The following is a 25,730-nucleotide window of genomic DNA, read 5'->3' on the forward strand; positions in this document are numbered from 1 at the left end:
CTTTAAGGTGCCACCAGACTCTTTGTTGATCTTGTGACAGTAAAGGTTTCACTGTGCATAATTCCAATGTAATATAGTATACACTAGTAAATAAATGGTAATGTCATGTAAGATTTGCTGACTTGTAGAGCTGTTAGTAAATGTATTTACAATAGCATAAGTAATAATAAACTTGCTAAAACCAAGCACCACAGTATTTCACCTTTTATTGTAGATGTCACCTTTAGGTGATTGAAAAACTACAAGAGCACTTCAGATGGCCTAAAACAACTGTTTCTACTCCAGACATATGTAGTGTCAAAGTTGAGAGTTATCATTCACCTTGATTATGCTGACATTATATGGATCACTTGTTCTAAATCTTCAGGGGGAAAACAAATTAAAAGAATATGACCAGAGGCAAAAGATTGTGTTTTTGATACCAATGTTCAGCTTTCTTAACCATGTCCTACTAAACAGACAGTATTTTACTCTTTTATTTTTTGTATTAAAGACCATTCATTCTCCTGGATTTTGTATTTTGGACAAGGTGTCTGTTTGAACTTTGGAGCTGTAAAATAAATGTCTGGTAGCCTTGAGCAAGCCATAAATGCTGTTGTGCAGGGAGCAAATACTATTAATGTCTTCCCATAGGAAGCAGTAACAATTACTTACTTACCAGAGGTAATACTTTTATTTATGACAGCCCAAATTTTCTGTCCAGTCATTTTGAGTGCCCAAATGGACATGTGGTAAAGGAACCTGATTTTAAGAGGGTGGATACTCAGTTATTTCTAAAAATCAGGCTCCCTCAAAATGTCTCAAAGCAGGCACCCAACATCACTAATCACTTTAAAAATTAGTGTTTTGATGGAAGTGGTATTTACACAGTAAGCTGAGTCAATCCTGAACCTCTGATAACTTGATGCATTCAGCACAATGTCTCTTGCAGCTGCTCTGGTGCTGTGATTGCACCATTTCCCTCTACAGTGGGGCAGAGCCTCACTGGCACAATCTGGTCCTGAGTCTACCATTTCTATCTAGAAATGTATTCCTTTTGGCATCTCTGCAACAATTAGCATGACATTGAGAGTGAGGATCAGCTCCCTGGAATTAGCAGTTAAGAATTCTGGTAATGCTAATTTAGAATTTAATGACTGTACAAAACTTTGATTAAGACTATAGCTAGAAATATGAGGTATTTAACATGCATGTATCTTACTACCTTTTACCCATGTGCAGTGGCACATCAATGGCACAATCTTGAACACCTTCCTCAGATAGGTGGTTAGGAAGAAACTTTCCCTGAGAGCAGGTAATCTTATAACTGCCCTGTGCAATGTTTCTTATATTTCCTCTGAAAAACATAGGATAGGCCACTGTTGGTGACAAGATACTGGAGTATAGCACATATGGGTAGCAAAAAAATGGAGGGGTGGGGGGGTTAGGGAGAGAAGTAATTGGAGGTGGTGTCTGATGCTATTAGCTACTTTCATTCCCAATCAGTCATAGAAAATGGAGGCACTTTAGAAATCCTTGTGACATCTTAGTGCTACATATTCCCTTTATGTCCTTTGCACAGATCGAGTAGGTCTCCTTTGTTGGCATCAAGACTAATTTTATACATACTTATCTCCTGTCCTTTCCATAAGTAAAAGTGGAAGGATGGCCTAGTGGATTATAAACCCTTTGGAGCAGGAACTATAGTCTTGTTCTGTTTGTACAGTGCCTAGACCAATGAGCTCCTGGTTGCTATATGATATAAGTAAAGGATGGAGAAGGAAAAACCAAACACTACACTAGTGGATAAGTGGCTTTGGTAATTCATAGTACGGTCTAGCTATCATGGATACTGTTACAGCAATCTCTTCCCGAAAATTCAGATACTGTGGGCCAGATTTTCTAGTGCTCAGCACCCACAATTGGGATCAGATTTTCAAAACTACTGAGCACTCAGCAGTTCCCATTGTGGCTCAAATATGGGAGCTGAGATCTTTTGATCTGGTTCCATTTGCAGTATTCCCAAACATAGTAGTGAATCACTTTCCACCCCCCATCCCCTTTTTTTTGCACACAGACCATTTTCTGGGCTGCTTACCATGATAACTCTGCATAGGTAGCCCTCCCCTGTAATGTTGTATATGAAATGAGACAATCAGGCCCTCTCAGGGGCATATTTGTTTTGCCATTCTCCTCTATATTAACAGTTTAGTTATTGTAAAATGCTCTTCATGTTCATCTCCCATCTTTGTGGTTCATTTTAGCCCATAGTATTCCCCCCCCCACACACACACCATATAAATGCTGAATCACAATAATCCAAGTGTGTGGTTTAAATTTCTCAAGGATTCTCTCCTTGGATAAAAAGAAGCAGGCACAGGGAAAAAAAGGAAACTGATCCTGCAAGATGCTGAATGCTTATCCAGGGTGCTCAGCACCAGGGAGCTAAGGGTGCTGAGGACTCTTCAGGAAGCACTCAATCAACTCCAGAGGGAGAAGTTTAAATGAGGGATTTTTATTCCGTATTTCCATTTAGTAGTTGACTTAAAGAAAATGCTACACCAGTTATATCTAAATATGAAATAATTCACAACTTGATTTCGCCAATACAACCTTTTTCCCTTTCAAGTCTGCAGCATGCACAAAATGCCAGAATGAGGTGAAATATTAATTTTGAAAGACACATTATCATTTGACAATAAACCCTGAGAAAATATCTAATGGCTAAATGAGTTGTCTAGTTAAGTGAGTTGTCATTTGACAGCATACAGTTTATTGAGCATTTCTATCATGTCCAAAGTTGATGATGAAGGGTAGAATATTGATGATCTATAATACACTGCAATCACCTCTTCCAAGATGTTCAGTGGTTTAGCTCTGCCAGAGAATATATACCTTTCTGGTGGCAAATATAGTAGTTCTATTCTAGCCTTGGTTCTTGCTCCTGATAACTATGATACCTGCTAGGAATGAAGCTTTGAGACTGACAGACTTCCCTATAAAGAAGCTGTTACATGAAGAACTTCTTCAGTAATAAGTGTCAGTTTTGATAGGAGAGCTGTCTTCTTGATTCATAGCCAATACAAACACAATACCATTCTGTCTAGGTTTTGAGCTACTATCTGTTCCCATTATGTCTCTCCTCAACAATGTCGTCTTTAAGAATATGACTGGATTTTGTTCAAATTAAGTCAGTGGGGAAACTGCCAACTAACTTCAAGGGGACCAGGATTGGTCCCTTCTCCATTGCTCAAGATAAGCAACTGCTATTTCTTGTTTAGGAACATCCTGCAATTATAAATCATTCATTTACTGCTATAAATTGATTACGCATTTCCTCTCATATGAAGACACTTCTTAGTCCCATCATTGTGCTATACAATCACAGCAACAGCAGAAAATGCAGACATATTAACTTTTCAATTTTATTAAAGGGAATTAAATGTATCTGAAAAAGCACTGGATTTGACAGCTGTGAGCATTGAATCTCTCCTGTCCACAAAACAGGTAAATCAGCACCACTTCAGATTTTACCCATGCTGCTCCACATATATACCTCTGACCAGAACTGGAGGGAGTACTTCTAGGAATAAGAGGTTAGTTCAGTATCTTTTTCCATCCACTCTGTGGCTTCTCTTCTGTGTCTGCCAACAAGAGTTCCCTTTGGTGTCATTTTGGTTGTGTTGTGATGTTTACCCTTGCCCACTAAAAATAGGACTCGAGACCAATCAATTCACTGGACATTGCTCAGAGACAGTGCTGGAGCCTGAAACCCTGAGTTAGGAAGAGTTTGAGCCTGGAAATTAGACCCCAAGAGTAGAATGTTACATTAAAAATCCTGTCTGTGGGTGAGTTGACTGGAGAACTAAGAAGGGAATTGAGGCAGTGAGAGTGCAATGCCACACAATGCAGTGGCATGCTGCAGGCCTGCAGCCCGTAATACTGTATCTAAATATGGAATACAATTGTACATATTATTGCTCATTTAACTACTTATAAATAGTTTCTTTTGCTGCCCTTGTGGCATCAAAAGGGGATGCTAATGCTACTGTATGTGAAGGCTATGAAACCTCTTAAAAGTCACAATCAATGGTTGCATGTTCTAAGCTCTTGTGCAAGAAACTCCATAATGGACAATTGTGGAATAAACCATAGTGAAAGGTGCTTTTTCTTAAACCCAGGCAACTATTTGTCAGCAATTCCCATGTAATGATTATTCCTGAAATTAATAGTTCTGTTTTCAGAGCATGGTTTGGATAGTGTCACAAGTGCTGTGGCCACATTTTGAACAATGAGGATAAAAAGGGAGAACTGGAAGTCCTGGCACAGTCAGGGAACTATGATGTGATTGGAATAACAGAGACTTGGTGGGATAACTCACATGACTGGAGTACTGTCATGGATGGATATAAACTGTTCAGGAAGGACAGGCAGGGCAGAAAAGGTGGGGGAGTTGCGTTGTATGTAAGAGAGGAGTATGACTGCTCAGAGCTCCGGTATGATACTGCAGAAAAACCTGAGAGTCTCTGGATAAAGTTGAGAAGTGGGAGCAACAAGGGTGATGTCGTGGTTGGAGTCTGCTATAGACCACCAGACCAGGGGGATGAGGTGGACGAGGCTTTCTTCTGGCAACTAGCAGAAGTTGCTAGATCGCAGGCCCTGGTTCTCATGGGAGACTTTAATCACCCTGATATCTGCTGGGAGAGCAATACAGCGGTGCACAGGCAATCCAGGAAATTTTTGGAAAGCGTAGGGGACAATTTCCTGGTGCAAGTGCTGGAGGAACCAACTAGGGGCAAAGCTTTTCTTGACCTGCTGCTCACAAACAGGGAAGAACTAGTAGGGGAAGCAAAAGTGGATGGGAACCTGGGAGGCAGTGACCATGAGATGGTCGAGTTCAGGATCCTGACACAAGGAAGAAAGGAGAGCAGCAGAATATGGACCCTGGACTTCAGAAAAGCAGACTTTGACTCCCTCAGGGAACAGATGGGCAGGATCCCCTGGGAGAATAACATGAAGGGCAAAGGGGTCCAGGAGAGCTGGCTGTATTTTAAAGAATCCTTATTGAGGTTGCAGGAACAAACCATCCCGATGTGTAGAAAGAATAGTAAATATGGCAGGCGACCAGCTTGGCTAAACAGTGAAATCCTTGCTGATCTTAAACGCAAAAAAGAGGCTTATAAGAAGTGGAAGATTGGACAAATGACCAGGGAGGAGTATAAAAATATTGCTCAGGCGTGCAGGAGTGAAATCAGGAAGGCCAAATCACACTTGGAGCTGCAGTTAGCAAGAGATGTTAAGAGTAACAAGGGTTTCTTCAGGTATGTTAGCAACAAGAAGAAAATCAAGGAAAGTGTGGGCCCCTTACTGAATGAGGGAGGCAACCTAGTGACCGAGGATGTGGAAAAAGCTAATGTACTCAATGATTTTTTTGCCTCTGTCTTCACGCACAAGGTCAGCTCCCAGATTGCTGCACTGGGCAGTACAGCATGGGGAGAAGGTGACCAGCCCTCTGTGGAGAAAGAAGTGGTTCGGGACTATTTAGAAAAACTGGACGTGCATAAGTCCATGGGGCCGGATGCGCTGCATCCGAGGGTGCTAAAGGAGTTGGCGGGTGAGATTGCAGAGCCATTAGCCATTATTTTTGAAAACTCATGGCGATCGGGGGAGGTCCCAGATGACTGGAAAAAGGCTAATGTAGTGCCCATCTTTAAAAAAGGGAAGAAGGAGGATCCGGGGAACTACAGGCCAGTCAGCCTCACCTCAGTCCCTGGAAAAATTATGGAGCAGGTCCTCAAGGAATCAATTATGAAACATTTAGAGGAGAGGAAAGTGATCAGGAACAGTCAGCATGGATTCACGAAGGGGAAGTCGTGCCTGACTAACCTAATTGCCTTCTATGATGAGATAACTGGCTCTGTGGATGAGGGGAAAGCAGTGGATGTGTTATTTCTTGACTTTAGCAAAGCTTTTGATACTGTCTCCCACAGTATTCTTGCCACCAAGTTAAAGAAGTATGGGCTGGATGAATGGACTGTAAGGTGGATAGAAAGCTGGCTAGATCGTCGGGCTCAACGGGTAGTGATCAATGGCTCCATGTCTAGTTGGCAGCCGGTTTCAAGTGGTCGGTCCTGGGGCCGGTTTTGTTTAATATCTTTATTAATGATCTGGAGGATGGTGTGGACTGCACTCTCAGCAAGTTTGCAGATGACACTAAACTAGGAGGCGTGGTAGATACACTAGAGGGTAGGGATCGGATACAGAGGGACCTAGACAAATTAGAGGATTGGGCAGAAAAAAACCTGATGAGGTTCAACAAGGACAAGTGCAGAGTCCTGCACTTAGGACGGAAGAATCCCATGCACTGCTACAGACTAGGGACCGAATGGCTAGGTAGCAGTTCTGCTGAAAAGGACCTAGGGGTCACAGTGGACGAGAAGCTGGATATGAGTCAACAGTGTGCTCTTGTTGCCAAGAAGGCTAACGGCATTTTGGGCTGTATAAGTAGGGGCATTGCCAGCAGATCGAGGAACGTGATCGTTCCCCTTTATTCGACATTGGTGAGGCCTCATCTGGAATACTGTGTCCAGTTTTGGGCCCCACACTACAAGAAGGATGTGGAAAAATTGGAAAGAGTGCAGCGGAGGGCAACAAAAATGATTAGGGGTCTGGAGCACATGACTTATGAGGAGAGGCTGAGGGAACTGGGATTGTTTAGTCTCCAGAAGAGAAGAATGAGGGGGGATTTGATAGCAGCCTTCAACTACCTGAAGGGGGGTTCCAAAGAGGATGGAGCTCGGCTGTTCTCAGTGGTGGCAGATGACAGAACAAGGAGCAATGGTCTCAAGTTGCGGTGGGGGAGGTCCAGGTTGGATATCAGGAAAAACTATTTCACTAGGAGGGTGGTGAAACACTGGAATGCGTTACCTAGGGAGGTGGTGGAGTCTCCTTCCTTGGAGGTTTTTAAGGCCCGGCTTGACAAAGCCCTGGCTGGGATGATTTAGCTGGGAATTGGTCCTGCTTTGAGCAGGGGGTTGGACTAGATGACCTCTTGAGGTCCCTTCCAACTCTGATATTCTATGATTCTATGATTCTAAGAAATATTGACTAACTGCCCATTCAGTGAGCACCATACATCCTGTGCACTGAATGAGGCAGAGGTCATATGGCGGGGGGGGGGGGGGGGGGAGTATGTGTTCATGTAATTAAAGGTTGTATCAACATATATACACAAAGGTCTGAATTAAGGTTGCATAGACTACCTTAATTCTGGCATTTTCTAATTTTAGAAAATAAAGGAGGTGCTGTTGTCATCATGAACAGGTCTGACTACCAGAAGGAGGCTGCCAGACAACTCTCCAATACCAAATTCTACAGGCCACTTTCCTCAGATCCCACTGAGGAATACACAAAGAAACTGCACCATCAACTCGGGACACTCCCTACACTAACACAGGAACAAATCAACATACCCTTAGAGCCCCGACTGGGGTTATTCTATCTACTACCCAAGATCCCCACACCTGGAAATCCTGGATGCCCCATCATCTCGGGCATTGGCACTCTCACTGAAGGACTGTCTGGATATGTGGACTCCCTATGCAACCAGCACTCCCAGCTATCTCCGTGACACCACTGATTTCTTGAGAAAACTACAATGCATTGGTGACCTCCCAGAAAACACCATCCTAGCCACCATGGATGTAGAGGCTCTCTACACAAACATCCCACACACAGATGGAATACAAGCTATCAGGAACAGTATCCCTGATGATGACACAGCACAACTTGTTGCTGAACTCTGTGACTTTATCCTCACACATAATTATTTCAAATTTGGTGACAATATATTACCTCCAGACCAGCGGCACCGCCATGGGCACCCACATGGCCCCACGATATGCCAACATCTTTATGGCTAACCTGGAACAACGCTTCCTCAGCTCTCGTCCACTCACGCCCCTTCTCTACCTACACTATATTGATGACATCTTCATCATCTGGACCCATGGGAAGGAGACCCTGGAAGAATTCCACCATGATTTCAATAGCTTTCACCCCACCATCAACCTCAGCCTGGACCAATCTACATGGGAGGTCCACTTCCTAGACACCACAGTACAAATAAGCAATGGCCACGTTACCACCACCCTATATCGAAAACCCACCGACTGCTACGCCTACCTTCATGCCTCCAGCTTCCACCCCGGACACACCACACGATCCATCGTCTACAGCCAAGCGCTGAGGTACAACCGCATCTGCTCCAACCTCTCAAACAGAGACCAACACCTACAAGATCTTCACCAAGCATTCTCAAATCTACGATACCCACACAAGGAAATAAAGAAACAAATCAACAGAGCCAGATGTGTACCCAGAAGCCTCCTGCTACAAGACAGGCCGAAAAAAGAAACCAACAGAACTCCACTGGCCATCACCTACAGTCCTCAGCTTAAACCTCTCCAACGCATCATCAGTGATCTACAACCCATCCTGGACAATGATCCCTCACTTTCACAGACCTTGGGAGGCAGGCCAGTCCTCGTCCACAGACAACCCGCCAACCTTAAGCATATTCTCACCAGCAACCACGCACCGCACCATAACAACTCTAACTCAGGAACCAACCCATGCAACAAACCTCGATGCCAACTCTGCCCACATATCTACACTAGCAACACCATCACGGGACCTAACCAGATCAGCTACAACATCACCTATTCATTCACCTGCACCTCCACCAATGTTATATATGCCATCATGTGCCAGCAATGCCCCTCTGCTATGTACATTGGCCAAACTGGGCACAAGTCAGATATCAGGAATGGTAATATACAAAAACCTGTAAGAGAACACTTCAACCTCCCTGGCCACACAATAGCAGATGTAAGGGTAGCCATCTTACAGCAAAAAACTTCAGGACCAGACTCCAAAGAGAAACTGCTGAGCTCCAGTTCATTTGCAAATTTGACACCATAAGATCACCATAAACAAAGACTGTGAATGGCTATCCAACTACAGAAACAGTTTCTCCTCCCTTGGTGTTCACACCTCAACTGCTAGCAAAGCATCTCACCCTCCCTGATTGAACTAACCTTGTTATCTCCATACTGATTTATACCTGCCTCTGGAAATTTCCATTACTTGCATCTGAAGTGGGTATTCACCCACGAAAGCGTATGCTCCAATACTTCTGTTAGTCTTAAAGGTGCCACAGGACCCTCTGTTGCTTTTTACAGATTGACTAACACGGCTACCCCTCTGATACTCTAATTTTTGAGAAATTTGACTTTAATCTTAATCGTTTAACACAGGTTTTGTTGGGGGGGGGGGGATTGCATGTAATATAGTAAACTGTTAAATCATGCTACTAGAACTATATGTCGTATCTTTGGTAAACATTATGAAATAATACGTAATTACTCAATTTAAATGGTTAATGAAAAATAATTAAAATAGGCAGCATGTCAGATCCCATACTCCTGTTGGTCTGTCTGTGTCTTTATTTCAGACACCTTTCTGGGACCTTAATTAAGTGGAATCCTTGAGGGAGGGGAAGAGTCCAGATGCTTCAAAGGAAGGTAAGTAATCTCATAATGGAATAACTCAGACTTGTATTGGTATGTTTCAGAGTAACTTGTATTGGTAGTAACCCTTGTTTATGCATGATACTGTTTTCTGATTTTCTGTGCATTTCTATATATATGTGTGATTAAGTGAATGTTCACATGTGCTAATTTGAGCTCAGTTTTTTTTATTTTCTTTTTTTTTATAAAAAGAAGCAGAGCTGAAAGTTTTCTTCAGTGCAACCATGTTTTTCTCTGGTAGAAAAGATGGATGTTCCTCTCTGATTTTTGTCAGTTCAGATTCCTGCTGTTGTGACCCGTCTGCCTATGGACAAATGGAAGGTATTATCTAATTCTCATATTTGATTTGTGCATGTTAAATCGACATCCCTCAGCACTCTAACCACATGTCAGGATGTGTATATTAATATAGTCCTAATAACACTCAGTGATGTAAATGTGAGGCATTTAATTGTCCTGAGCCAGATTCTGCTAGTAATTTTGCATTCCCAGTACACTGACTTTACTAGGGTTGCTCTGGATTTGCATCAGTATAACTAAGGTCAGAATCTAGCCCACTTTGTGTGAACCCATATTACAGAAAAAGACTCTTGCTAGATGATGGCATTTAACAAGATGTTTATAGGATGTTAAATACTATTATGACACTAATTATAACCTTAAGCCACTAAAACAAGAAAGGAAAAAAAATCTTAAATTCTAGCTAATGCTTTTGTTACAAAGTGGTATGTAGCATGTAAAGATTTACACTAGAAAACTGATTGCAATAGATTGAAGTGCCCAAGAGCATTACATCATGGCTGTTTTACCAAAGAGCTGACTTTTGAAGCTTTACCTATATTGGCCAAGAAACTGAGTTTGTTGAAATGCTTAAATTATTACAATGTAGCTTCAGCTATTCTGTTTTTAATTCAGCTTGGCAAGGTTGGGGACAAACTTGTTCAAGATTAGCCTACAGAAAAAAGTTTTGTCACCTACAGCATTGCTGCAAGCATCCAGAGTGCTTGTAAAACATTTTGGGCCAGATCCTCATGTGGTATACCAGTGTTTTCTCAAACTGGGGCCACCGCTTGTGTAGGGAAAGCCCCTGGTGGGCCGGGCTGGTTTGTTTACCTGCCCTGTCCGCTGGTGCAGCCAATCACGGCTCCCACTGACTGGGGTTCACCGCTCCAGGCCAATGAGCGCTGCTGAAAGTGGCGGGGGCTGAGGGACGTACTGGCTGCCGCTTCCAGCAGCTCTCATTGGCCTGGAGCAGCCGGACCTGCGGATGGGGCAGGTAAACAATCCGGCCCGGCCCGCCAGGGGCTTTCCCTACACAAGCGGTGGTCCCAGTTTGAGAAACACTGTGGTATACATTGACAGTTCCTCTAATTACAAGGAAATTGTGCTAATTTAGAGCACCTGAAGATCTGGACTGTTGTGTCCACACTCAACTGCTCAGTGTTTTCAGAGGCATTGCTACTGTTGCAAGTGCACTAGCTCTAAGATCTTATTGATCTTTTAGTCCTCACCAGTTCTCTTTGACGTGTGAAGGTAAAGGTACTTGTGCAGACTGGCAGCAATGGTGGTGTAGCTGGACAAGTTCCCAGCAGAAAGCTCCTGCCTAATTTTCAGTGACAGCTCAGAACACTGGCTCTGTTACCTGTCAACCCTCCACCCATTGAGTTTAGAAACTGTGTTCTTTTTATCTTAGGGAGGGATCAATTTATCTGAAAATATCTTGTTACCAAGTTTATACGAAGTTCAACAAACTCCTTTGCCAGATACAACTTCCTGCAATATCCTTGAAAAACACTTAAACTCAATTCCATAAGGATTTTTGGAGACCAAATTTAAAACTTATGAATTATTGTGGGGTGGGATGGTGTAATCTGTAAAGCCTGGATGATCAAAGGACTGTACTGAACAGTGTGCTGGAAAAGAATGGACATTTGTGAAACGGATTGCTTGGAGAATACCTAAGGGTTGGTGAATGCAAACTCCTCACTTGGTGGTTATGCAAAAACCCAGCTTTTTGAAGCTACACTGAGGAGTAGGCTTTTGTCTGCTGATCACCTGTTACATTAGGCCAAGAACAAAGGCCCCAGCTGTATAAAGGAAATGGCTGGCTCATGTTTGTTCGGGATCTGAGACAGTTATGAACTTCTGAGCATGGAGAAAACCCAGTTGTGAGTTTTTTGAAGGACTGACACCTACCAGAGCCCAAGGTTTGAGTTGGAGTGACCTATTATAAGCTTTTTAGCATGTGTGTAGATCCTTTTATGGGTTTTAATGTTTTTTCTGTAATGATGCAGGTCTTTAATCAAGAGAGGTGACGGCTAAGGACCAGGAAGCCTAGCATGGGTTCCCTTGAGGGACTGTAGTAACCCTTGCCCTAGCAGGACAAAAGGGATGAAGCTGGACTTCTCAGTCAGGGAGAGGAGGAGTTGATTCCCTTCGGGGTGACATAGTATGTGGTTGATAAATTCCTTTTATTGTGGTGGTAATTTATGGTTTAATATTTTTCTAAGCAAGCATTTGATGTTGCTTCATATTTATGTTACTGCCAAATGTCTGGGTTTTCTACATAATGTTTATAAATTCAAGGTTATCACCATTGGATTGGTTTGCTTCTGCTTCTCCTCACAGTAGGCACAGTCTAGCCAAGGCAGGGGTTACTGCAGAACCACAGGGGGAATACATGTGCAATTATCATGAAAAAATATATCCTTTTCTAGGTCTCTAATAGAGGGGGGGGCTTGGAAAATTGCTTTCTGGTAGCTTCCAAGGACTGAAAGTCTCCAGGGAAATCGAGGAGATTCATGTGCATCTTCCAGGGAAAACACTACAGGAACAAACCAACTATTACATGTTTCGATGCACAGAAATCTATGAAGTGCATAAGTCTGCCATAGAGAACAAGCTCCGCTTTAAGGAAAGTTCAGGGTGTGGTGAATAAAAATGCAGGGATTTTAAGTTACTGGAAATGGTTAAAAGAGAGATTTTGGAAGTTGTTTACATTTTTTCCAGGATCCTGTGTCATAAATTAGTATACATTTTTGCAGATTACCAGCACTGAAGGTAAAGGTAAAAGATCCGTACTCTAAAAGAGTAGGGAAGAGAGAGAAGTAAGGATGCTTAGCTTGACATCTAACTCTGTCAAATTAATTTTTATCAAGAACAATTGTTGGTAGGGTACTGTTAGTGTACTCACCACAGGCACATGCTTTGTGGCTAGGCTTGGAAGTTCATTTGTCATCTAGCACCCTCTGTCAACAAATACTCTGGCCCTATGGTGGTCTCTCTTCTTGCAGCTTACCCCTCCAACCAGGTCCCTCTTCTTCCAGGGTACCAAAGCCCCATGCAGACAGTGTCCCACATGACACTGCCCATCATCTTCCACCCCTCCTGGGCTCCCCTTATATTCCACTCTTCTATCAGAGTAGCTTGTCCCTGGAGTCTCAACCAAACTCAAAAGCAACACACTAATACCAATGAAAGAAGCTTTGGCCAAATACTTGAGCTTGAACTTTTAAACCATCCTTACCCCCCCTGACCCCCCGCCAGCTCTCTGTTCTACAGGACACTCACTCTTGGGGGTTACCTCCTAGGAGTCTTGTCCTTGTCTGAATCCTCAACTCCCCAGTCCACCCCAAGGCTTTCTGGCTTTCTGCCTAGGGGTTAGCCTTCTGAGTCCCCTTCATCCCTGCTATCCTCTCACATCCCTCCTGAGACTTCTCTGCTCTCTGCCACCCAGAGAGAGAGTGCAGCTCTCTTTCACTGTCTCCCTGAAGCCCTCTTATACTCTGGGCTTCCTCTCTTTATAGAAATCACCCAGTTCCTCTTCTAGCCGAGACTTATCTTTGTTTGAGCCTGGCCTACAAGTACAACTGGATGTGTTAATTGGTCTCTCAGGCCTACATTAACCATTCTGCCACCCCACCACAGGTATATTTTCAACACAATTCACAAATATTTCACTCAAATACCATTGTGATATGTGCACTATGAAAAAACACATAAACAAAAAACCCTTAAGAGATTCCCTTCCCTGTTGTTCATTTGTATTCTTTTTTTACTCCTGTGGTGGTGTAAAAAATTCCCTTGTTATACTTCAATAATTTGAGAAAACAGCACACATCACTAAAAATATACAAGAGCTCCTGTATTGTACGTCCCTGCATACTCAGGCATTTAACTTCTGCCTATACTGTGTTTTACTATACACAGAGTTTGGGAATTGTCAAGAAGAAAAAGAGAACCTTGAAAATTAAAAAGTATATGTGTGGGGGGAGAAATACTTTAAATAGGAAGAAGGGAGTTAGGACTCTGAATGTAACATCTGTCAGTTGCATCTTAGATCATTAAGTTTCAGTAGAGGTAGTGTTTATTCCATTAAGTTTCACCTCCCAGAGTTATAGTGATATCTAGTGAATTTCCTTTAAAAGGAAATTTTCTTTACTTTTCAAAAGAACTTAGTTTGTTATGCAGGGATAAATTAGACATCTGTTAATTACTGCTCTGCCTGACTTTATTAAATGTCATAAAGGCATTTTATTCAGCTAAAGCAGGCAGTTGAGGTAATAACTGTAAAGGCCAGATCCGGCTTCCTGTCCTAGTATGTCTCAATGACAAAATTCTCTTCTATTCAGGGTCTTATTCCACACCCATCACCTTGGTATCTTAAGGCTTGTCAGTATGGAGAATGAGTTAGCAGTAAGCTGTGCTGTACGTCTACAGTGTTCCCGCAGGCCATTCATTAACTGGTCCTGTGGACTCTGCTTCCATGCACTAAATGTTCCACTTTGAGCTACTGCTGTTTTGAAGCCCTAGTAGATCAAAATGTACTATAGAACGTTTGGTGCATGGTAGCAAGGTCTACTTGGCTAATCAGTGTGGAGCAGGCTACAGCACTGCAGACTTACACCCCGGCTAGCTGAACACTAATTCTCCATATTGACAAGTTCTTCAGCCTAGATTTTTAGAGGTATTTGTGTTGCTACGCTCTCCGTTGCAAAACTTAACTGATTTAGGAGCCCCTGGAACTTTGTACAAAGGGACAGCATTCACACATCCCTGGGCTGCCCCATCTCTCCCCTGAGGAAACCATGAACAAGGACTTTGGGATTTGACCCACTTATCAGACATATTTCATACTCAGAATAGGTGTCCAGTGGCAGAGTGCTCTGAGGCTGGTAAAGGCTAGGTATCTCAGCTGATTCTCAGTCTCTAAAAATACTATGTGTGTATAAAACCAAATAATTTAACAGAGGGAAAAGCATATTCTCCCAGTTCTCCTTTAGTCTGAGTCCTGGCAACCATCCTGTCAAATTGAATACTGGATTACTGTTACCACCTAGTGCCTAAATGTGAAGGGGAGGGATATGCTTTGTATGCTCATAATTATAATATAGGTTTAAAGAGGAATGGCTTTCAGGAAAGTATCTTTCTAACTCCACTGACTCATTATACATGCAAAAAAATAAAACAAAAATCCTTCTCATGTGACATCCCTTCCTAAAACAGCAACATTGACAAAAGTTTCAAATGTCAACCTAATAACAGTACACTTAAAAAAAAATAGTACCATCCCCTGCTGAGGATTGCTATCTCTTTACACTATGGTTTGCACCTGGGAACATAATCTTATCTAAACAAGACAAAAATAAACTCCAGTTTTAGGTTTCATTTTATCCCTCAATGCTCCAGTTACGTATTAGTTGTGGATTGTTAGTTTAAAAACTATACATCTTATATTTTATTCTGAACATCGGAGCTTGTTCTCTAATGTACAGTTCTGTTCCAGATACAGAGGAAATTGTTGGTGACCATGTTTAAAGGATTTTGTCTCCCCTTCCTATCCCCTTCTTCCCCCACCCCTCCAAAAAAAGCAGATTCTGGCCAGGGGATAATTCAATGTATTTTTACCAGCTTTGGGTTAGCAATCATTTACAAACTGCATTAAAAGCACAGTTACTATCTGCAAGATAGAATTAAATACATATATTTATCTGAAACATATTTTCTGAATCATGACCATGCTAATAGCAACACCATTGTCATTGATGGAAAAACAATAAAACATTAGTGAGTGGATTGCCAAGTATTCTAATCCTATCACAGTGTGTATTTTGATTCTTAACTGGGAGCTCCACAGGACTAGCTTTCAGGTGGCCCCTTTCTGGATGTGTGCTTCAAAAGGAGCTGCAATCAGCTCTCCTTGAGGAAAAGGTAGCCAACCCTCAAGCAAGAGAGAATGAGTCATTGAGTCTTTGAAGACCCCTATTCAGGAATAAAATGGCAGTGGTGATTCTTAGGGAACACATCTGAAAGTTTGTAATGGCTGTCATGGAATGTTTTTAAATATGTCTCTAGTTAATATATTAGTTATTGGGAGAAGATTTTCTATTAACCCAATGTGTACTTAGTGTCATTCACCATAATAACTAGATGCTGCCTTTACTACTTCATTGACCATTTATTGCACATTCCCAAGAATCTAGTTCTGTCCTCTCTCCATAGTCTTCTGTCAGATAGTCCTGTGCTCTGAGAGTCCCATTGATCTCAATGTGTGTTCAATAGGATTATTCAATTTGAGGAAGGATGGAAGAATTGGAGGCCCAAAATGATCAGAAGTGCTGTTGATGCAAATCACACATCTTACATTGCTGGTGCACCCAGAACTCCCATTAGAGTCTAGATTGGGCCCTGAGCATGTCATTTCAGAGCAGCAAGAAAACACTAGGGAACCAAGACATGTGGTTGTCTGGTGAGGCAGGAAGCTGTTTTCCTTTTGATATGCTATGTTCCACCAAGACATTATGAGTAATACAAAAATATTGCTTTTGTTATTCACAACTCCCTTCCTTTCCCCGCTCCACTGTTTCAGTTTGTGGCAGTGTTCAATGTACACTCCAGTTTTTGAGTGCATGGTGTTACATATTAACGGAATGTACTTTCATCTCTTTGTATCAGAGCAAAGTTTTTCTGTATGACCTCAGGCATGTCACTTAAACTTCTGTACCCTAGCTCCCCCATTGTAGAGTAGGTATAATAACACTTCCCTAACTCATGCTTAATTCATTAATGTTTGTAAAGTGCTTCGGGTGAAAGGCACAGTGCTGCATAAATTGTATTTGCGTCTGCAGCATCTGGAGCTAAATGATGCTATGTACTTTGAGTGGGATCCCCATACACATGTAGAGCTCATTGGAACACTTTTGACCAAATGAAATTTCATCAAAGCTAAAATGTTTTATGAAGACATTTTGGTTTCAACAAAGACTTAGTCAAAATGTTGTGGGTTTATTTATTTGGGGGGGGGGGCACTAGGGAGGGACTCATACTCTATCACCCAGTAGTTAGGATATTGACCAGGGATTTGTGAGACTCATGTTCAAGTTCCTGATCTGCCTGATGCAGGACAGAGTTTTTTTCATTCTACATCACTCTGAATCAGGAAAAAGGGAGATTTGAACCTGAACTTTCTATATCCTATGCGGTGCTCTAACCATCACCACCCCATCCCCCTCTGTGCATGTGCACACACATGCACGCTCTCTTGAGACCCCTTCCCAAATTGAAAATGGATGTTTTGACACAATGCCGTTTTGCAAAAATGTTTGAAAGATTTTAGTTTGTTCCAATACTGAATGGAAACATGTCTTGAAACCTCAATAGTTGCTCCAATCAGCTCTAAACACAACCCTGGCAAAGTTGGCTGGAGTTCATTGCAGGTTGGGGAATTTAGTTTGCTTTGCATTTCTTTGCCACTCATAAGGTTCTCATACGCTGTTTCATGGGTTGTAACTCCAGTGTAACATACGGTATTTTACACACAATCTAAATATACCTCATGGCTTTGTGACTGTGATACATGTGTATGCACACATAGACTAAACCTCCCACAACCCAGATGAACCACACTTTGTGAGGTGTTTTTGAAAGTTTTATTTTCCAGCCTGCAGATTTGTCTTTTATGGCGAAAAGCGTTTTATTTTAAAACATCTGTGGCAGAGCGGTGTTTAAGGATCTGGTCCAGTCCCTGATATTAACATTTTAAAATATTATTTGATGACTTTGGAGTTTAAATGGTATAGCACACAGGACTATTATAGGTCCTATAGTCCTTAATAAACCAATTAGAATTCATCATTCTGCCTCTGGCATTTTCCTCAGTACTTTAAATGACTTTGAATCAGGCATAGGGCCAAGTGGTGAGAGAGAGTTTCAAGCTAAATTAAGACAAATAGGGTTTTCCTTTTCCCTCTGGATATGTGCCTAAACTAATCCAGTGACTTTCCCCCAGCATTAATACCAAGCTGATTTATACGTTGCATCATGGCTGCATGCTCCTAAGTAAGGGACTGTATCTATTGAGCCTACCCAGTACCTACACACAATATGAGAAACACTAGCATCATCCAGCTACCATGTTGTGTGAAATGAAAAGGAAGAAAAGAGCTACATCTGGAAAACATATAACAGTCTAGCTATGCTGTGGAAACACTTGTAACTTCAGGCAGGTATGGATAAAGGCTTTGATAATGCTAAGGAAAATGGACTCTGGACTCAGTATGTAGGTTGTTATGGAAACTGTAGACTTCTGAGATGGACAAGTATCTTCAGAACTCTAGTGTTTTATACCCTAATGGCATCATTTAAGGCACTAAATGGATTCTACAGCCTTACTAATGGTGTTTTTCAACAAAGCTCCCTTTGGATTCATTCCCTTAATTAGCATGCTACTGAAACCTAAGGCCCATATTTCCAAAAAAGATTCACAGTTTAATGAAAGGACATTTCTAAAGCCATTGACATTCACTGGGCTGGATTCTCTACTATCTAAATCAGAAGGAATTCCAGAGACACTGGACTTACATTTTGTCTGAAGAAAATCAGGCCCCACTATGTTTCATTGTTTAACACCTACACTTTTTTTGGGGGGGGGGGGGTGTTAAATATCAGGCCTTTAACTTAATGGGATACAAGGAACAAATCTGGAAAGTAATACAATTGATGATTTTATTTTAAATTGAATGTGTTTATTCAAGCTGTGATTTAAAACAAAATTCACAAACCCAAACTACAGAGCAGATCTGTTTCATAGCTAGCATTGCAGAAATCCTCTCAGAAATATGCAGCATGCTAAAATGAAGTAAATTCTATCATTAATGTTTTTATGCATTCAAGCTGCCGAAGACAGATGATGATGTAATATTAACAAAACAAATGAAAACTTAAAATAAATTAGTTATTAAAAAAGTACTCAGACCAATAAAGTTGACAATTGAAAATGCCATCTAATGCCCTCTATGGAATTGCTAAAACATGAGACAGGGAAAATTTGGAAGCAGTAGCCATTCTACTTTGTCTAGGAGTAATTTCCTTCTGTAACCAGGACAGAGAGCTTCAAAGTAGCTAAAGAGTCTCTAAGAGGGTACACAGCTGGACAAAGTGCCAGGAAAAAAAATTGTGAAAGCAATCAGGTTTCCATTCTAATTTTGCTAGTCTGTGAAGTCAAGAGTATATGGGGTAGTGATTTCTATACAAACCCACCCTCTTCAGAGCTTGAGTTTGTTAAATTCTTTTCCGTATTTCTTTTGCTCTTGCTGCATCGGTTTCTCTTTCCTCCACTTTTATGTTTCCTACTTTAATTTGTTTGTCTTTAACCAGTTTCTGGACAGCTTTTAGATCTGTTACAAAAGCAAAGGTAACTATATTGGATCAGAAGTGGGAAAGGTGAATCTTTTATAGGGTTTCAGTAGAGATGATCAAAAACCAGAATTCCAGCCCCTGGGAAATTCTAAAATTTTGACATTCATTTTTAACCCTGAGTTGGGACAAAATGTCAAAATATTGAAATTTTTTGCTGAATGAAAAATCCAAAATTTTTTTTTGATTCAGTAACTTCTGTTTTGACATTTGACTCAAGTTTTAACTTTTCTGAAACATTTTGTTTTAGACTATCTCCCTTTGCCTGAGTTGCTATAGTGCATCCTGGAAGTTATAGTTCTGTTTTCCCCATGAGCCCTATTTACCAGCCAGACTCCATTTCCCATAATGCACTATGATCTCTCCCTGTGGCTGAGCCACTGCAGTGACTCATGGGAGTTTCCTGTCCCATCTCAATTTCTTTCAGAATTTACAACTCCTATGAGGTGCCCTGACTGCTCAGGCAAAGGGAGAGATTCTGGAGTGAAATACTCAAATTCAGGTCCCCATTTCTCAGAGAAGCAAAGTGGTTTATTCTGATTTTTCCTGACAAAAATCTAAATTTACTTACACATGACAATATTTTGTCTTTTTTTTTTTGACCAGCCCTAAGTTTCAGCACATAGAACAGTTTTTAGTTGTTACATTAAGTCTGAAATAGTTCTTAAAATGGAACTACAGAGCTTGATCCTTCAACTCTTACTCATGTAAGTGGGACTATTCACATTTAGGCTTTCCCAATGACCATGTGTGTCAGTGGGAAAAAATCACCTAAAAGGTAGGGGTGTGGGGGGGGGGGGGGGAGGGTTCTTAACTTGATATGACAGATAATCCCAAAACATTATTTGTAGTGTCCTGTCAGCAAGTGTAAGCCATCCTAGAACATCACAAGCTGTGCCATGTGATCAAGTTAGCACAGAAGGAGGGACGTTCTCCCTAAGATAAGGTGGCCTTCTGTTGGTTCTGATTGTGGGGGTGTGGATATTGTCACAATGGCAAACAATTAACTTAAAAGCGATTTCACACAATGTAAAATTGTAGAACTTATTGCCACAGGAGATGGAGCACAGGAACTCAGCAAGAATAAAAAAATGTTTGGACATTTCTATGGATAACAAGAATAACTAATCTGTCTTAATAAACTATAAAAATTTTTAAACTGAGTTAAAAATCCTGAAACATGAGGTTCAATACGACCCTCTAACTAATAGAGGTCAAAATGAGACACATCTGCCTACTGTGGGGTTCTTACACTTTCGTCTGAAACATCTGGTACTTGCTACTGTCCAGGACAGATCTCTGGACTACATGGACCACAGGTGTCATTCAGTATGCCAATTCCTATATTCCAAGACTACTTAGCACCACCATTGTGTAGCTTTCAAAGAGAAAGAATTAACATGTTTATAATGCCTTGTACTTACCTACTGTGGTCTTTGTTTACTGTAGGGGAATGAAATGATTCATAAACTTTATTGTATTATTTTAACTAAGAAAATGGGCTTGATTCTCAAAATTCACTGCTAAAGACAGATCTGAACTTCTCCATGGGTGAGGCATTTGGGGATCAGTGGTGTTTGTTCTGCCTACTATAGAGAAAAGTGTCAGCTACATGGATCAGAATCAGATCTAAACTTCTCAATTTACATTTATTCAGATCTAGGTCTATCTGTACTGTATATCATTACGAACGGGTGAAACACTCTGGGTTCTGTTCCATTCAGCTATGCACATAAACCTGTGGGTGCTTCTCTCAACCTTACTCTAATTGTCCAAATGTCTTGAGTCTTCAAAATTAAATGTGAAATCTATTGACCCTTTTTCTTGAGGATTTCCAATGTGTTTACTCTTTCAATCAGGCTGGATATATGCCTAAAATTGCCTCTTTTATTATTTGTAATTTCTTTCTCTTGTGGCCACAGCCAGAATGAAGAAATGCAGGGAATACTTAAAAAATAATGAAAGAATCAGGTATTAGAACCACTTTAATCTGCAAGGTTTTGATTACAGTTCAATATTTGGGTGAAGGCTTGAGTTTGTATTTTATTAATTTATCCCAATATCAGTCTGGATTCTTCTTTTTCACATCCCTCACAATGCTATATCCCTGTCACACTGGGTCCAACTTAATTAAACAGACTTTGAGACAGTGATTATGATTATGAACATATTCACATAATAGATATTTGGACAATTGTAGAAACATTGACTACATGAGTGCCACTGGCTGTCATTCTGAAGAGCACTAATATGTGTCATGACTTTAAAAAAAATGTACTTTGCTTATTTGGCTTTCACAAAGTTGACATAGTAGCTAATATTCTGTCAAGAACAAATCAATGTGAGCCTGACCTCCCAAGGAGTTTTCTTTGCCTCCACTGCTGTGGTAAAACCAATGTTGGAAGATCACTGCAAGGCTTTTAAACAATACATGTGACAAATTTTGTACACACAAGCAATATTAACTTTTTTAGTTCTTGACTAATGATCATTGTTAGTACCTCGAGGTCTGGGCTTTTGGAACGATACTAATAATAGAGCACTGTGTATTCTCAAGTATCAGAGGGGTAGCCATGTTAGTCTGGATCTGTAAACAGTGACAAAGAGTCCTGTGGCACCTTATAGACTAACAGACGTATTGGAGCATAAGCTTTTGTGACTGAATACTCACTTCGTCAGACGCACAAAAGCTTCACCCACGAAAGCTTATGCTCCAATACGTCTGTTAGTCTATAAGGTGCCACAGGACTCTTCGTGTATTCTCAGTTTGTCTCCTTGCCTTATTCCTTTCTCTTATTTTAGGAGCAATAGCAGACACCATTCTAGATCCCCTTATTACTCCCATGGGCATCCATTCTTGTCCTGTCTTCACTGAGCTCCAGTTTGACAGTCAGCTTTCCCTTTTCTCCTTTTTGCCTGTTCCCCTTATATGCAGTGTATCCTTTTCTAATGCTGGCCTTCCCATCTGATCACCAGTACCATCTGAGGGTTGCCTTAGTTTCCCTTCTCCATTCATAGGTTGCTGATCTATGCTTTTCAATTTCTGCTTCTAGCCTTCCCTCTCCAAATGCCTGGTTGGATCTGTTGTGGAAAAATGACCACGCATTGTTTGGATCAGAACAAGCCTGAGGCTTCATTTATTGAATACAAGCGCACAGGGGGTGACAGCTAATGGAACTGCCTCCCCATGTCCAGGAACACACAAGCTTTTTAAAGCTGAAAACCAGAGACAAATTACACATACTTCCATATTAATTACCTTATTTGCAATACATTGCAAATTTAATACAGGTCAAAAGTTAAAAGAACAGTCACCCTTCCTATTTGGCTTTTCCTGTTGTTGTTCACAGTTCTGGTTTGTTGCATTTGACTTTTCTAACAGTGCGATTGCAGTTATATATTTCCTAAGCTTGGACTATTGCAAATTATTCTGTTTTTCACTCTGCCCACTTATGCCCTTATACACAGAAAGCCATTGTTCTGTTTTGGGGACTTTCCATTTGGTCCTTTGCCACAGAAGCAACACTCGGCCAGTACTTTAGGCCTACAAGCTTGTCCAAAGTTCAGGCCTGCTAAATATTCCTTCACAGATCTAATTAGTAAGAATAACCTACCACCCCTTCCCAACCAACAGAGATCCCTCAGTCCTTCCAAAAAGACATTCAACTTCCTCTCCCTTCCAGCTCTGGAACCCTTCCCCCCCCCCACCACCTACATTTAATAATCTCTTTGCTGATGTTGTGAAAGATCTCATATAATGAAGAGCTGTTTCATAACACTTGTTACAGGTCCACTCTGCATGGATTTGTTAATGGAGCCATTGAGTCCCAAGATGAGACAGTAAGATTGGAGGTCTTACTCAGATTCTGGGGTAGTAATACATGGTAACATAATCTCAATTGACTGGAGAGTTCAGAAGACCCAATGGTGACCTCCTCAAATTTTGTTGCAGATGGTGACAGAGTATTGCTGTCTACAAGCCGCTTCCCTCTGGTCTCCTGCAGTTTTGATTAGAGGAATTGGATTTCCTTCCAAGTTTCCTGTAGATCTCCTGTAGCCTTCTCAGGTAGGTGGTAGATCCTGGTACTAGTAGCTTCCTTCTGAAGAGCAGTTATGTTGGAAGGAAGGAGGCATGTCATTCTATGAAGAAACAGGGTTAAAAAATATACCTACATTTCCAATTGGACTGTGGAGCATCTATAACAGTGAAGACCAAGAGTGTGAAATTTGAATTGGAAACTAGCCCTGTAGCCATGGGTTGGCAGAAGGAGACTCGGTAAATGTGCCAAAAAAAACCCCCACCAAAAACCATCAGAGCTGTCTGAGATGAACCCATTAGGAATCTGCATCCAGATAGCCCATCCAGATAACCAGTATGCTGTGATACAGTGAGATCATGAAACAGATATTAAATTGACCATTAGTAGATTGTGACATTGTGCATTGATACCCCAGAAAATCCCAATACTGTTCTTTAAAAAAGAAAATGGGTGAAAGTGAACCAGGACCACATACCCCTTTGCCCAGCCCAATATAGTAGGTCTATCAAGGAGGAGAGCTCATGGTACAGGGTCTTAAGGACTAGGTTAGTGGCTACAAATGCTCCTATAGGGTGATGTGACTGGACAGCACCTCCAATACAGTCCTGTGTTTGCCTAGGTGCAATCGGGTGTATAGTGTGTGATGGTCTTAGTAAGTGGTATGAAACATTAGATGCAAATAAGTGCCAACAAAGGCAAAGCAAATCATCTGCACTTTAATCTTCATGCACTGCAATACTATGTAACAGTGAAGCAATGCACAATGAGTTTTTATGTAAGATGATAGAATCTTGAAAGAGATTAAATTTGCCAGTTTTCCTAAATGGAACAGCTTTTTGCAGCAAAGTTTTTAAAAAGGATCCAAACATTTTTGAAACTTACTAATGATTGAGTACCTCATTTTTTGAGTGCCCAACTTTATTTAAAAAAAAAAAAACACAACCTTTGGCAGGTCTGATTTTTCAGTGAGTGTATGCTCAGTGCTGTTGGAAAATCAAGCTCCTCTGAGGTATTTCAGGATGGTACTGAAGGGAACTAGTCAATTTTGAAAATTTAGACCAGGAATTTTCTTTCTTTTTCACAGTAATTCTGTTAACTCTAAATTGGCAGGGATATTTCTGATGAACAAGATGAGTATTCCTTAAATGATCTTTACCTCTGTTAGACGACGTGGGTGAGGTGGTAATTCTGATTGGACCAGCTTATATTGGTGAAAGAGACAAGCTTTCACGCTACACAAAGCTCTTCTTTAGGTCTGGGATAGGTACTCAGAATGTCACAGCTAAATACAAGGCAGAACAGATTATTTAGCATAAGCAGTAAACATATGCAGCCTGTTAATACCTCTGCAGTCAGGACAAAAAATGAGGGTTACTGGATTATAGAATGTTGCAATAAACTACAAATCCAGTATCTTTATTAAGACCATGATTTTTAGTGTCTAGCAAAGTTATGAATTTAGCTTCCAGGCTTGTATTTTGAAAGTTTGTACAGGTGTCTTTTTGAGTATGCGGACTGAGAGGTCAGATACAGAGTCATCAATTTGTGGAAAGTGTTCACCTGCAGGTGATAATGGCATTTTTGTCTTATAATTTTTTCTGTGTGTTTATCCGAGAGTACACCTCTGTTGTTTTTCCCCCAAAGTCATCTAGGAGTGTGGTGTGTTTCTCCCCCCATCCCTCCAGTAGGATACATTTATTTAAGTAGATAAAATTATGATGAAATTTGGAGTGAAGCCAAGAGGAAATACATTAGGCCTCAATGAATAACGGGTAATATTTTTAACATTCTTGCCAATAACATGAGACTGCAAATGACCAAGCACAAAGCAGGTAATGCATTTATTTGTTGTATTGCTAGGAGGTGAGTGAGTTAACATTTCAATGTTTGCTGATGATTTGAAGCTGAATTAATCTAGTATATCATCAAGGCATGATCATCAAAGATGTTAAAATCATTTTGAAAGATTTATTTTTAAACCACAAATATTGTTGATTTAATATTTTGATGGTACATTATGATGCACCATTAAATGTAGAATTGAAGATATTGGGGCAAATGCATAATGATAGCCCACTTGGAAGAAGTGCAGAGAAGAGAGTCAGGGAAGGATACAAATGGAGCACTCTGAGTTAAATCCTGGCCCCATTGATGCAATGGGAGTTTTGCCATTGACTTCAATGGGGCCAGGATTTCACCCATTGTGTATTTTTGTAGACTCGCACAATCTCTCCATTTTCCTAATATTGATATTGCAAATATTACTGATTTGCAAAGATTACTTGCATGTTTTCTAAACTTGTAGCTAAATTTCTGGATCTTGGTTTTCCATATGTTTGTTCCTTTAGCACTTCAAAGGGGTTTAACAACCTTTTTGCTTTAAAATTAAGAACCGTTCCCCATTCTTTCAATGAATGATTTATGCTCT

This window comes from Malaclemys terrapin, chromosome 2, assembly GCF_027887155.1.
Source record: "Malaclemys terrapin pileata isolate rMalTer1 chromosome 2, rMalTer1.hap1, whole genome shotgun sequence".
Taxonomy (NCBI): domain Eukaryota; kingdom Metazoa; phylum Chordata; order Testudines; family Emydidae; genus Malaclemys; species Malaclemys terrapin.